Raw genomic sequence first — 14,468 nt, forward strand, 5'->3', positions numbered from 1 at the left:
TGTCTCATACAGATTCATGTTTGACAGATCTATGCATCTCCATTGGTACCAACAGTGCAGGCTTTCAGTGTCCAAGATGTCTTATAGCAGTCCTCCACCGGTGTATTCTTCAAGATGTGGGTTCACAGTTAACATTAATCAGAAACAAGGAATGTCCCAGAGGATCCAGCATTAGACCTGCTTGTGAGGATTAGTTGTGGCAAATTACTCGAGGGATAATGAACACATTTGAATTACTTTAGGTCTTGGTGGTTGTAGGGAAATCTTAGTTCTGTATATTGCTCTCTAGAAATACATGGAGTAACCTTCTGACTGCTAGAGGTAAAAGGAGGAAGACAGTGGAAGAAATCAGAGACGCCAGTGAGAAGGGCAATGAGCACCTCATTATTCAAGTTTTGGTAACGCTTTACTGTAGGTGGAAATTAATTAATGCTAAATTACAACAGAACTCCTAAGGGATTTCATATTACAACCCCATGAATACAGAGAGAATTCATCATAATTAATGGCATTACTGTAAAGCCCAGAGAAAAGAAGGGATTTTTTTTTGTTGTTGCCTCTTGCATAGCTTTGCAATATTTCTTTCATTCCATTAGGGGCTTTATTTAATTAAAACATACACAGGCATCACACACAAAAATACACACACACATAAACATACACACATATGTATTTATGTGTAGACATATATGAAGGAGGTGTCTTATTTTTATTTATATTTAGCTTTCACATTTTTCTAAATGCCAACTGTATCACCAAAAGGAGCACATCTTGTTATACACACACATTTCCTCGTCCCATCAACCAGTCCAAAAGTGATTCTAGCAAAAGCAAGTGTTACTAACACTTTTAGTTCTGTGTTAGAAAGGGGCCTGCTGGTAGTGTGAAATGACTGATCTTGAGTATGACAGGGTGAGAGAGCTTCTGAAACTTTTTGTCACACAGCCAGATCTGGAAATCTGGGGAGACAGAGAGGAAAATGCTTGCAGCTTGGAAAGAAATACCAGGAATCTACACCTCTATAACCTGGAGGTTTGAAGGAAGAAAACAGAATTCATGTTTGTATCTGTTCAGCTTTAAGCACTTTGCAAGCCACACAATCACATAATAATAGAGGTTGGAAAGGATCTCTGAAGATGATCAACTCCAGCCCCACTTCCAGAGGAGGTTCACCTAGAATAGATTGCCCAGTACAGCATCCAGACAAATTTGCATGGTTTGCATGGTTTAGTTGCTTAGGTGGTGTTGGATGATAGGTTGGACGCGATGATCTCAAAGGTCTCTTCCAACCTGATCTGGTCTGGTCTGGTCTATTCTATTCTATTCTATTCTAAAATTCTGCAGACATGGAAACTCCACCACTTCCCTGAGTAGTGCCCTGCCACCCTCAAAGTAAATAAGTTCTTCCTCATGTTTAGATGAAACTTCCTATACTCAAATTTGTGCCTTTTACCTCTTGTCTTGTCACTGGGCACCACTGAAAAAAACAGAGTGGCCTCATCCTCCTGGCAAGTATTTTTAAACATTGGTAAGATCCCCCCTCGGTCTTTTCTTCTTTAGGCTAAAAAGCCCCAAGCCTTTCTTCATAAGATAGATGGTTTTGTCCCATAATCATCTTTGTAGCCCTTTGCTGTACCCTCTCAAGCAGTTCTCCGTCTCTCTAAAAAACATAAGTTTGGGTTCTTCTTTTAACAATGAGAGTTGCACTTAAAAATAATGATAATAATAATAGTAACAATAATAATCACAGAATCACCAAGGTTGGAAGAGAACTCAAAGAGCATCAAGTCCAACCTGTCACCACAGACCTCATGACTAAACCATGGCACCAGGTGTCACGTCCAATCCCCTCTTGAACACCTCCAGGGATGGGGACTCCACCACCTCCCTGGCCAGCACATTCCAATGGCTAATAACTCTCTCAGTGAAGAACTTTCTCCTCACCTCCAGCCTAAATATAATTAGAATAGAATAGAATGGAATAGAATAGAATAGAATAGAATAGAATAGAATAGAATAGAATAGAATAGAACTGACAAACATACAACTGAGAGTCTGTATGCATTCCAGTTCTGTCTTAGAGCTACTTTGTGATTATCTTCCCAGAGAGTAGTTTTCAAATGCCCTTAAATATATATATATATATATAAATAAGAAAATCCAACATTTTATCTCCTAATGACCACCTCCCTTTAATTTTGTCTTCCCTTTCCCCCACTTTGTTAAGGTACTGTGTAGCCTAGGCTTTGTGGAACAGCCTCAACCAGTTCTCATTTCCTATGTGATTTTTTTTTTACTGCTTCATGATAACAAGGCTGATCTGATCTGAAGCAAATTGAGTCATTTAAATAGTGATTATTAAAATGATTTCAACAGGGACAAAATGAGTTACAGCAATTTATCAGATTTGTAACATGAAATAAATTATTTCACCTGAGCCTTAATTGGAATTAAAACCCAAAAAAACTTACATCATTCTGGCATGGCAGAATATTAATTCCAGTTTTAGCTTCTGTCTTTCCATTTCTATTCTTTACCAAGCACTGGATTCAAGAGATGCTTCTCAAGACAGAGACCCAGTTGTGTGATGCTTGGGCACAATGCAAGGAGTCAAACTGATGAGGGTACGAGCTCAAGCTCCCTTGGGGTACTTAGCTCATCAGCTAATAAAGAGGTAAAGGAGATTAAAAAGCTCGCTTGTTAATTCTGTTGGCTAATTAACATTTAGCAAAAAATTGTATTCCCAAAGGCAGATACAGCAATGATTAATTTTCATATTTTGATTAAGTCAATGATATGATGTATTTCCTCATTATACATAGTAATATTCAGCCAGGCTTCATGGTAGCTCCAGGCTAAGGTCAGAGACCGGTTACCTCAACATGGATAACACTTGTAACCCGTATTTAGTCTAACACATCCTGATTACCATCCTCCAGTTGAAATGTAAGATATTTGTATTGCCAGAAATAGTAAATGTTTGCCTTTAGATGTTGGTTTGAAGCCATCCGAGCTTCATGAGTGCACATGAGTTTTTCATTGACCACCAATGAGATTGTAGCAAGACCATGCCAGAACTTTTTGGTTTGTTTTGTTTTAATGACGCGAGACTTGAGTCTGTAATTTCTGCAATGTCTGTGATAATTCTGGCCACTCTTCCTTAGGTCTCTGGGTTGAAAAATGCACTATTTTAAAAATAGATCCTTGGCCTTTCATTTCTTCTTGCTTTAGAGCCCCAGGCTGGTCACAACTGCCATTATCTCATCAACCACGAGATTATTTTCAATATTTTAGCTGGTAGGACTAGCTTAAGATTTTCTTAGCCTGTAGAAAGATTTTAATTCAGCAGAACATAGTGGCAGCTGCTGCTACTGCCTCAAGCTACAATTGCTGTAGCCCTAAGAAAGTCTTCTTTGCATGTTAAATATGCAACATAAGTGCCAAGTTATCTTCAACCCTTAACAAGGTTTTGGATTTTTCTCTGTTTATTGTAGTGCAGTATAACTCTCCACACAAGGCAATTTAAGCAAGGCAGAGCTATGAATGGTATCTAGCCAAACTGATGAACTTCCATCATGCAAATGAGAATACTTAATTAAGAGCCAATGGTCAAAATTTCCATAATGATGTAGCCAGATGAAATGTGTTCCAGGTTCCCACAGGAATCTACGCGGTTTGCCTTGCTTTAAAGTTGGTTATAGGAAAGCACCTTATATGAAGCTATTCCTAGCACTAGGGCTAGGGAGAATATTTTCTGTTTTCTTGGATTTTACTAAGTGTAAACCTTTCAATGTTGATTTCTCTCCCTGAGATCTGCAACAAAATTAATGACATGTCAATATCATTATACAATAGAAATGACTAAAAGGATGCATCAAAGCTGTTTATGCATTATATAACATTTTCAAATGGTCTAATTTGGCAACTGGAACAGAGTATTTTTGTGCTTCTTTTTCTTTTAAATTATAGATTGTTCCTCAGAATTAGCTATTTTGGATATTGTATCCAGCAAAGGTTATCAAAACAAACTATCAAAGAGGAGGCTTTAAATGAATGTATCAAAATGGAAAGATCATGCCAGAGAGGTAACATCATGATTTAGTGAACAGAAAAAATGACTATGACCATATCCAATATGAAATCACTTCCAGATGTACCACTCTTCATTAATTGTAATGAACTGCATCATTTGAAGCTGCGATGTAGACCATTAAGAGATTTTATGGAGCTCCTCCAGGTCAGTGTAGCAGTGAGCATTTTATATTATCCCACAGTTAAAAAACATGTGTGTGGAATCATACACCTAAAAAGAATGTTGAATACCTATTAGAGTTCTGTGTTGCAGTTGTTCATTCATACAAACACAGATTTTATACAGCACCACCCATGCAGTCATTCAACCACCCCACAACAGTCAATGTGACCAATATAGAATGGTTTAGATTGGAAGGGACTTTTAAAGGTCATCCACTTGTAATCTCTCTGTCCCGAGCAAGTGCATTTTTCACTAGATCAGGTTTCTCAAAGCCCCATCCAACCTGACCTTGAACACTTGCAGTGATGAGGGGCATCTGTAACTTACCCCCACTCTCATTGCTCAATCTAAATCTAACTTCTTTCAGTTGAAAACCATTGCCCTATATAGGCTGCACTTGAAATGAATGTTTTTAGCATACAAAGGCATGAGGAAGAGCTATATTTCTATGTATTTATGCTGAAACTGTAGAACTCTAACAATATACATCTCAATTTTTACCAGAGTGCTTGCCAAGGTTTTCTCTGTCATTGGCTGCATCACTAATGTAGTGTTTACTAATAGCTCTATAGAGGAAGAGTATTTCCATAGCAACAAATGAACAATACTGGAGATATTAATCATTTCTACATTATCTGTGTACAGTTTGCTGTAAAGCAACATTTTGTAGTTTGATAATTGCTAGACTGGAGTGATTGTACATTATGAGACAATTAGCATAAACACTTAAGAAGATGAAGGATGCCTGTTGAAAAGGGGAGAAAACTGAAGAAAAAGTGGTACTGTATTGCAAATATTACTATAAGAATCAGCAGGAAGAACTAACTTTAACATTAGTGGCTTCCTCTGGTATTAGCCATCTGCTATGGATTCATCCATGGAAGGAGTTTTTCCTAATGGAAAGATGCATCTCATTCAGCCGACTAGTTTCTAACCAGAAACATTTCTCACAGTGGAAAACAAAAACCAAACCAACCAAACAAACAAAACCCCCAAGCAAAAAACAAACAGTTGCTGTTCATCTTGCTGAACTTTTTCTGTATTAGGGCACCTGAAGGCACAGAATCATCAATCATACAATATATGGAGGCGTACAATATATGGTGCTCACAGGAGCACCTCTCCTGTGTGGACAGACTGAGAGAGTTGGGGCTGTTCAGTCTGGAGAAGAGAAGGCTCCAAGGAGAGCATATTGTAGCCTTCCAGTATCTTAAGGGGGCCTACAGAAAAGCTAGTGAAGGATCTTTTAGAAAGTCAAGTAATTACAGGAGTAGGGGGAATGGAAAAAAATAGAAATGGGTAGATTGAGATTGGATGTTAGGAAAAAATTCTTCCCCATGAGAGTGGTGAGACACTGGAACAGGTTGCCCAGGGAGGTGGTGGAAGCCTCATCCCTGGAGGTTTTGAAGGCCAGGCTGGATGTGAGCAACCTGATCTAGTGTCTAGGGAAGGGACTGCATAAAAAGGTAGTGTTTACAATTTTGGCAAGAAGAATGCAACCAATATTAACAAAAGCCCTCTGGGTGCAGAGTCTTGGGAGCAGATGCTGTAGATTTGTACGACAGCCCTCATCCCCTTCATAATGGCGTGAAACCACAGCCACTCTGTTGTGATCAAGAATATGCCATGATTCAGGAAGCAAAACCTGGACCACATATTTTATTTTTATTCTCATCAGCACTGTTTATTAAAAACAGGGTATTGGAGTATAATACAGAAGAGCAGCATATTGTTCAAATGCAGCTGCTAAGTAATCAGAGCCTCATTGTCTGAACCACGCTTGAAGACTTCATATGTATGTAGAAAACAAGTGTGACATGTTCAAAATGTAAGAGTTGTGCAATAAATATCCTGCCTGGGTTGGTGGGTTTTGCCCTTTTTTATTTTTTTAATGTTAATTAAAAACCAGCCCATGATTGATTTAATGATGAGAATTTAATAATGAGACCAGTTGAAATCCATAGGAACTTCAGTGATTGTAATAAGCTCTGCCAATGACCAGAATAAATCTCATATAGCAAAGTTAGAGCAGTTTTCCAGGTGCAAGTTAACCCTACTCAGCCTTTCTACTCATCAAATTATCCTTTTAGCATTTTTGATCTGTTTCTTTATGAAACTGCTTTGAAAAGACAAAAGTACAAAATCAACTGTGTCCTTTGAAAGTTAATTTATGCATTTTTTATTTATCTTCAGGGCTTTGTCTGGATTCCAGAATTCTCTTCTCCCTTCTCCTGCTCACACTGTGATACGAATAGAAGGGCTGCAACTATTCTCATCCTTGATACATTCATTTTTTCATTTATATTTCACCAGTTCCCTGAAGTTTTAGCAATTCCCAAGGTTATATTACCTGTACCTTCCTACCTGATGTCATTACAATTTGCTATTCACATTTAGCCTTGCATCAAATCACTTTTTCTTTTGTTTGCTTTCTTTCCTTTCCTTTTTTTCTTTTCTTTTTTTTCTTTTTCTCTTTTTCTGTTTCTTTTTATTTTTCTGGTTTTTTTCCTTCTTTTCCTTTTCTTTTCTTTTTTCCCTTTTTTTCCTTTTTATTTTTCTTTTTGTTTCTTTTTTCTTATTTTTCTTTTCCTTTCCCTTTTTCTTTTCCTTTTTATTTCCTTTTCCTTTTTCTTTTTGTTTCTTTTTATTTTTCTGTTTCTTTTTCTTCTTCTATTTTTCTTTTTCCTTTTTCATTTTTCTTTTTCCTTTCCTTTTTCCTTTCTTTTATTTTCTTTTTCTTTTTCTTCTTTTCCTTTTCTTTTTCTTTTTTTTCTCTTTTTCTTTTTCTTTTTCTTTTTTTCTTTTTCTTTTTCTTTTTCTTTTTCTTTTTCTTTTTCTTTTTCTTTTTCTTCTTTTCTTTTTCCTTTTCTTTTTTCCTTTTCTTTTCCTATTTCTTTTTCTTATTTTTTTCTTCTTTTGCTTTTTCTTCTTTTCCTTTTTAATTTTTTTCCCTTTTCTCTTTCATGTTACCTCCTTATTACTTACTGACATTTTATGATGGTGGTGATGATGATGAACTAAAGCTTTCTGAACCACTCATCTGTCCTTATATTTTCCTAAGTACTTTCTCACTATCTGTACAAAAACCTTCCTTTCTCTGTCACTTTAGAAAATCAATATTTAAGTGAATATGAGAAGGCATCTGTCAGCTGCAGACACACCTGAAGCCTGTATTTCATGTGCATTTCCAAGGCTTTACTTTACTGGTAGAAAATCTCAAATCAGTGGAAACATCTTGAAGGGGGTTGGAAAATTAGGCATAATATTCTTAAAGTAAATTGATGAGAAGAGCTTAAAGAATCTGCAGTTGAATCATCTAGAAATTACTGCCTGTTGGCAGAAATACGTGTTATTACAAACATAAAAGATTTTCATTCTCTCCTCAAATATTGCACTAAATTTTACATGATATTTTTCTCCTGGCCAACACCAAAACTTAGGAAGTAAAACAGTACTTCCAGTCCATTTCTTTTCCTCCTGATGTGTCTCTTCTATCCCCAGGTCCACTTCCATGGCTGCCCATGAAAACAAGGATTTACACATCCATCTGCACCATGGAAAAAGTACTCACAGATCCATCTGCAGCCTAAATGGATATGTATTCAGTTTACAGCTTTTCAACACTAGAGTTCTGTACTTCAACATCTTTATTCTCTGTCGTGTTAGGTCAATGGTTGGGCTTTATGATCTTAGAGGTCTTTTCCTACCAGAGCAATGCCACAATAATCCCATGCAGTGCTACAGGCTGGGGTCAGAGTGGTTGGAGAGCAGCCAGGCAGAGAGGGACCTGGGGGTACTGGTTGATAGTAGGCTGAACATGAGCCAGCAGTGTGCCCAGGTGTCCAAGAAGGCCAATGGCATCCTGGCCTGCATCAGGAATAGTGTGGCCAGCAGGAGCAGGGAAGTCATTCTGCCCTGTACTCAGCACTGGTTAGGCCACACCTTGAGTCCTATGTCCAGTTCTGGGCCCCTCAATTTAGGAAAGATGTTGAGTTGCTGGAAGGTGTCCAGAGAAAGGCAACAAAGCTGTTGAGGGGTCTGGAGCACAGCCCTGTGAGAAGAGGCTGAGGGAGCTGGGGTTGCTTAGCCTGGAGAAGAGGAGGCTCACAGGAGACCTTATTGCTCTCTACAGCTGCCTGAAGGGAGGTTGTAGCCAGGTGGGAGTTGGTCTCTCATCCCAGGCAACCAGCACCAGAACAAGGGGACACAATCTCAGGCTGCACCAGGGGAGGTTTAGGCTGGATGTTAGGAATAAATTGTTCCCAGAAAGAGAGATTGGCCATTGGAATGTGCTGCCTAGGGAGGCGGTGGAGTCACCATCACTGGAGGTGTTTAGGAAGAGACTGGATGGGGTGCTTGGTGCCATGGTTTAGCTTATTAGATGGTGTTGGGTGATACGTTGGACTCGATGATCTCAAAGGTCTTTTCCAACCTGGTTAATTCTATTCTATGACTATAAACATTCCTGCTGTTATAAATATTCACAGCAGAATAAGTGCTGTTGCTGACTCAGTCAATCTAGCATTTCACTTGTGCATCTCTGTGAAAACACAGACAACTTCTCTAACCACTCATTGCTCTGTTAGTGCACAGAATAATTCTCTATTCCCAGTTATTCAAGGTCTTTTAGAAGTCCTGTTGAGCTGACAATGCTTCATGATGTGTTTGTTTCCCCTCTTGGATCTAAATATTTTTATTATTGCTCTTTAGAGAAATTGCTGCTGGCTTTTGCTGTTGTTGTTCTTGTTTTATAGTGACACTGAATTTCAAATGAAAATAGATTTCATTATTTATTCATAGGATTTGATTCACCCTGATTGTTACTCTGTTTTCAGTGTTGACAGTTGTTGGTGAATTGTGTGGAAAGCTAGAGGGCATTTATTTGACCATGGAATGCCATAAATAATAAACTGATATTGTCTTGTCTATAGTTGGGGCTTTTCCATCTTCAGAACAAGAAACTAAAGTTAAAGGAACTAAATGCCCAGGTACACTTCATCTCTTGCTATGCCACCTGTACTGTACAAATATTAAATGTTACTAGGAGAGGTTGGATGATCCCTGCAAATGAGATGCAGAAATTGCAAACAGCAGGTTGATATCAAGAATTTTCACTTAATTAAGTCACTTTTGTCTTATTTTTAGTGATGCATGGACAGGAAGCTTGGGTAGTAAATGCAAAGAATTAATAAACATGCACAGTAAAACCAAAAACCTTAAAGGCCAAGGAAAATAACAGTGTGTCTATTAAACTTTACTATTTAAGCAAAAAAAGAAGGATTATTTCTGGCAGAACCAACTATAAGTAAAATGTGACTTTAAACCACATTTTTGTGATTGAAATGGACAAGGAATAAATGTAAGGGCCAGAATATAACTCTTGGATTGTAGTCAAGGAGTAAGTTGTTCACCAATATAACCACACAGGAATATAGTTAAATAATAGAGCTGAATGCTAATAAAACTACAGCAGAATTTAACTTGTGTCTCAAAACTGTTCCCTAGATTGGAGCTATCAAGTCTGTATCTGTCATGGGCCAAAGCTGCTCATGTCAGTTAAACCAAAGCTGGCTTTGAATTATTAATGGCATGTACTTAACAAGCAATCAGTAAACTGCACATCCAGGATCAATGTTCTGCAGCAGATAAAGCACAATGCCAGACATATACATACTGTTATTAAACACTTATGAATTTCTAGCTGCCCTTCTTAGCTAGTCCCAGATGGTACTGGTCACAGAGATGTGCACACACACAAACACACACATCACACCCATGCACAGCTTCTGATGGGCAGCCTCTGCCACAAGCACCCTTTCCAGTCAGGCAGGGTGGGATCTCTGATGAGCAGATCTGCAAAGGGCTATACCCAGGACACCATCATGGAATCAGAGAATAAGAGAATCATTAAGATTGGCAAAGACCTCTAAGAACATCAAGTCCAACTGCCAACTCAGGACTACCATGATCACTAAACCAAGTCCCAAAGCACGATGTCCACATGTTTTTTGAACACCTCCAGGGATTGTGACTCCATCATCTCCCTGGGCAACCTGCTCCAATGCCTGACCACTCATGCAGTAAACAAAATTTTACTAAACCTCTCCTGGTGCAATTGACATCATTTCCTCTTGTCCTATCACTTCATACTAGGGAGAAGAGACCAACACCCACCTCACTATAACCTTCTTTTGTGGAGCTGTAGAGAGCAATAATGTCTCCACTCAGTTTTCTGTTCTCTTCATCACACCCTGCACTGTCCCTCTGCCAGCTGGTGCCACAGGGCAATGGACAGGGGTGTAGAACCACAAATGGACTGGGACCTTGCCAGCTGCTGCAGCTGGTCTTCCACTTGGAAAGTTTTGGCCAAAAAAACCCTCACTGTTCAGTGTGTTTGATCCACATGCACAGCTCATGCTTGCAAGAAAAGAAAAGGAAAAAAAGGAAAAGAAAAATGTAAAGATAAGAGGAAAAAAAGAGAAAAGAAGAGGAAAGAGAAGAGAAGAGAAGAGAAGAGAAGAGAAGAGAAGAGAAGAGAAGAGAAGAGAAGAGAAGAGAAGAGAAGAGAAGAGAAGAGAAGAGAAGAGAAGAGAAGAGAAGAGAAGAGAAGAGAAGAGAAGAGAAGAGAAGAGAAGAGAGAAGAGAAGAGAAGAGAAGAGAAGAGAAATCATCTGTTCTAATTTGGAGTGGTATCATTTCCTAAGAGCTATAAATTGGCATATCTGGACAGTGGCACCAAGAAGCCACTTTTTCATACAGCAGATGCTGGCTAAACCCTTGCTGTGATTTAAAGAGCAAAGCTTTTGTGTCCTCAAAACATTGCACAAAGATTTAACACTTTGGGTCAGTAGGTCTCTGTTTAAAATTATCTGCTCACAGTTACCAATCACTTTGAAGTCAGGGGGAAATTAAAAAACCCCTGTTTAATCATATCTGAGAGCTTGTAGATCCAGAGGAGGTGTGAATTCAGGGACATCACGTCTGTTTACCTTTCTTATTAGCTTAGCTAATGAGATTCAGATGTTAATATACACTAAATCATCCTTTTCCTTTTGAATGCCTTGCAAGAGCACTCAAGAGACAGGATTACAGCGTGAAAGCTTTTATACACAAAATGTCTGTGGTCGAGACCACAGCAATTCAGCCTCACACATATCAGCCATCCAGGGAGGAAATCTCACAGTTGCCTGACAGGGATCAGGCAAGAGGATGTATTAGGTAATGAAATCTCAGAGGCATATTCAGTCTTTGGCTCTCCCCCATCTGCCAACAAGAGTGTAAATGAGTGCTGGTTCTACTGTGATATACATCTGCCCACTGGTTTCATGAACAACAGGGCAGTGAATAGCCACCACATCTGGATTTCAGCCATTATTCATTTATTCCCCCCAAAAAAACACACCACAGCTGTCAAGATCATAATTGGGCTTTTTGTCATAAAGGTTTTATGGTTATTTAAACAATTTGGAAACTGCCTGAGTGATTATCTAGGCAGACTGACTGTTGGAGCGCTGTGATTTCTCTGACAGGACATGAGGCAATAAAAATGCTGAGGCTATTTCACACCACCTTCGATTTTACTTTCCTCAGTCTGGCTGTAGTGACAGGAGGGACTTCCACATAGGGGTAAGGTGCCACCAAGCTCTGCATACTCCTGATAAGTTAAACTCTGCATACTCCTGATAAGGATCAGTGCTGGACCCCATGCTCTATCATATCTTCATTTATGATCTAGATGAGGGCATTGAGTCTGTCAGCAGTAAATTTGAGGACGACACCAATCTGGGGGCAGGTGTTGATCTGTTAGAGGGTAGAGAGGGCTCTGCAGAGGGACCCTGACAGGCTGGACAGATGGGCAGAATCCAAGGGCATGAGAGTGAACACATCCAAGTGCTGCGTTCTGCACATTGACCACAACAACCCCATGCAGTGCTCCAGGCTGAAGTCAGAGTGGCTGGAGAGCAGCCAGGCAGAGAGAGACCTGCGGGTACTGGTTGACAGTAGGCTGAACATGACCCACAAGTGTGCCCAGGTGTCCAAGAAGGCCAATGGCATCCTGGCCTCAGGAACAGTGTGGCCAGCAGGAGCAGGGAAGTCATTCTGCCCTGTACTCAGCACTGGTTAGGCCACACCTTGAGTCCTGTGTCCAGTTCTGGGTCCCTCAGTTTAGGACAGATGTTGAGTTTCTGGAACGTGTCAAGAGAAGAGCAACAAAGTTGGTGAGGGGTCTGGAGCACAGCCCTGTGAGAAGAGGCTGAGGGAGCTGGGGTTGCTTAGCCTGGAGAAGAGGAGGCTCAGGGGAGACCTTATTGCTGTCTACAACTACCTGAAGGGAGGTTGTAGCCAGGAGGGGGTTGGTCTCTTTCCCAGGCAACCAGCACCAGAACAAGAGGACACAGTCTCAGGATGTCCCAGGGAGGTTTAGGCTGGATGTTAGGAAGAAATTCTTCCCAGAAAGAGAGACCATTGGAATGTGCTGCCCAGGAAGGTGGTGAAGTCACCATCACTGGAGGTGTTTAGGAAGAGACTGGATGGGGCACTTGGTGCCATGGTTTAGTTGATTAGATAGTGTTGGATGATAGGTTGGACTTTAGGATCTTGAAGATCTTTTCCAACCTATTCTATTCTATTCTATTCTATTCTATTCTATTCTATTCTATTCTATTCTATTCTATTCTATTCTATTCTAATGTTTTCAGAGTCCATAACAGAACATTTCCTCTTTATTTTCGTGGCTCCTAAACTACTGACTAACTCTTCCGGCACCGTGGTGACAATCAGCTGCTTGCTTTTCTGAAGCAATGCATCCTACTTGGGGATACAAAATCAAATGCATTTGTTTCGAAGGTTGGTCACTCAGGTTTGCTTATGCAATAATTAAAAAGCATCTGCAAATTAGCCACGGGGCTAACTCATGGAGCAGGTTAACCTCAGCAGCAATTCATGCTTAATTTCTTTCCCTACCACTCCTAACATTGTTAGGAAGGCTATTAAATTAACAGATTCCTCTGACAGTGTTTCATTTCTCATTATAACCAAAAGGCAAGCAGCTAACACTGCAGAATTTTCATTAGCTAATGCCTTGTAGTAAATCCATTAGAAAGCCATTGGTATCTAATTGCCTAATCACAAGGAAAGCCTAGGAGTGACATGGCTGTAATGGGATTTAAGTAGATTGTGGTGCACTGCTTACATTCTTTGATCCAGTCTGGAGATACCAGCGACCTTGCAGGTCATTTCTGTTAACTTAACCAAATATGGAAGAAAAGAAGGAAAAACTGCTTTGACTAAATAGGTGGAAGGGGTCTGTTTACAACTAAAAGAGATAAAGTGGACATTATGGCTGGAAAAAGACACCACTAATTGAGAGCAATCTGACATATCGGTGAAGAGCTGCTGGTGAGACTGAAGCTGGTTGCATACCAGGGCTGGTTTCACGTGATGTGATGTGATGTAGCAGACAGAGTTCCAAGTCTGCAGAAGGTGCTGAGCTATCAAATATACACCCTTTCAGTCCAGAGCAATTCAGCCTCATGGTCTGAAGCTTCAGGGCCAGAGGCAGCTTCCTGCCTGATGAATGCCATCTTCTAAAGCTATTCAAGCTGGCAACTTAAGGGAATGGCCTCGATTCAGTGACTCTGAGTTATTAGGCTTCTTTGAAGTGGATACCATGGAAGCCATTGCTTTGCTGAAAACATTTCAGGTACCTTGAAATTCTGCTTTGAAATCTGTTGTGCCAAACATGGAAGGATGCTCTGCACTATCCTTCATCTTAGTAAGATGAATGATTTCTACAAACATGCTGAAGATTACCAGAAAAATCAATTTATCCCCTTCTGCCAGACATGCCTTTTGGAATTTCTCTTTAGCTACTCACATAAGGTCATTCCACCATGGTGCTATCACATGGTGGCTATTAAAAATGTTTTAATTCATCTATGTGAGGTTTCAGTGTTTAGAATAATTGCAGCACTTTCAGAAGAGAAGCAGACTACCAATCTGGCTTGCAGGCTAAGCAATGTTATTTAGACTTTGCTTCTCATTCCCTTTGCCCAATTATGTTGGCCGTGCCTTGATTAGTGCTAATTTGAGAGCCTGTTGGATAATATTTGCAAAGAAAAAAAATTACTATTTTGAAGAATAGGAAACAAATTAAACACTGGCCTTCATCTTCATAGGCCATGTTCAGATCTCCTAGCTAAATGTCTTCATT

This window comes from Dryobates pubescens, chromosome 3 (genome assembly GCF_014839835.1).
Source record: "Dryobates pubescens isolate bDryPub1 chromosome 3, bDryPub1.pri, whole genome shotgun sequence".
Classification (NCBI taxonomy): Eukaryota; Metazoa; Chordata; class Aves; order Piciformes; family Picidae; genus Dryobates; species Dryobates pubescens.